Consider the following 1,145-nt stretch of genomic DNA (forward strand, 5'->3'; position numbering starts at 1 on the left):
CATATATCCCCCCCTCCCCGCAGGTGGACACCAACCGGGTTTAAAGGAGAGGGAAGCACCACCCCTCAGGCCTGGAGGCCCCGTTGTCCTGCGAGCTGCGACCGGGCCCGGCACAGGCGAGAGCAGCGACGGGCACGGGAGACGAGAGGATCCGGCCCCGGTGAAAGGAAGATGGTCAGCGGCTGGTTCTAGATAATCCTTTGGCCTTATGACTCATGGACTTGGAATGGCATGGAGATGGACATTTTCATTTGAATTAAGATGGCTTTTCTCTATTTTTATTATTTTTTTCTCTCTCTGTCTCTCTCTCTTTCTCTCTCTAGACAGCCCTTAATTCTTTAATTAAAACAACTTAGAAAAGGTAAATAAGAATGGTAATTTGAGGCCTTTTTTCGACAAAGATTTCGTCTTCAGCAGGGCCCCACATAACAGGGTCTTATTGTACACAACAACCTCCTAAACATTACTTCCTTGAAATTCACTGGTTTAAGGATTTTGCAGTGGAAAGAACTATCTATTCCAGAGTCTACCCTTTTTATGTTTTATTTCGTTCCCCCCTTTTGCATGTAGTCCCCCATCAGAACCACCTGCACAAGTCTCTTCATCTAAAAAAAAAACATGGAAACTGAAGAAAAAAAAAAAAAGAGTTAAGTGACTGCCTTTTTTCTCCTCAAATTATGCTGTGAATTTTACAAGAATTTATTTTCCCTTTGGATATGTTTTTATACCAAAGCAGTTGTTTTATAGCATATAGGTGTCTGTAACCAATAATGTAGCAGTTCACCACTTTGACGCAAAGTTTATCAAGATCTTATTTTAACGTCAACACAAACAGCTGCAATATATTACTTTAGCGAAACTGGAGGCCGTCGTCGAGACCGTTGGCTGTCGTGTATTCTGGCCTGATTTGTTTGCAACGTTTTACCAAAACCGATTCCATATTAATTGGTAGATTTATTTTGGGAGTCTTTTAAAACTTCGGTATGTTAGGGGGAAAAAATAAATAAAAAAAAATTTGGTAGTTACTCTGCAGGCTCCGGAGTAGCAAGATAGAGGCTGATGGTTAAAAAAAAAAACAACAAAAAAAGGAGACTAATGCGTTCTATTTCTGTGTCATCTTTCTTTTTTTCTTTTTTTTTTTTTTT

This window comes from Kryptolebias marmoratus, linkage group LG2 (assembly GCF_001649575.2).
Source record: "Kryptolebias marmoratus isolate JLee-2015 linkage group LG2, ASM164957v2, whole genome shotgun sequence".
Lineage (NCBI taxonomy): Eukaryota > Metazoa > Chordata > Actinopteri > Cyprinodontiformes > Rivulidae > Kryptolebias > Kryptolebias marmoratus.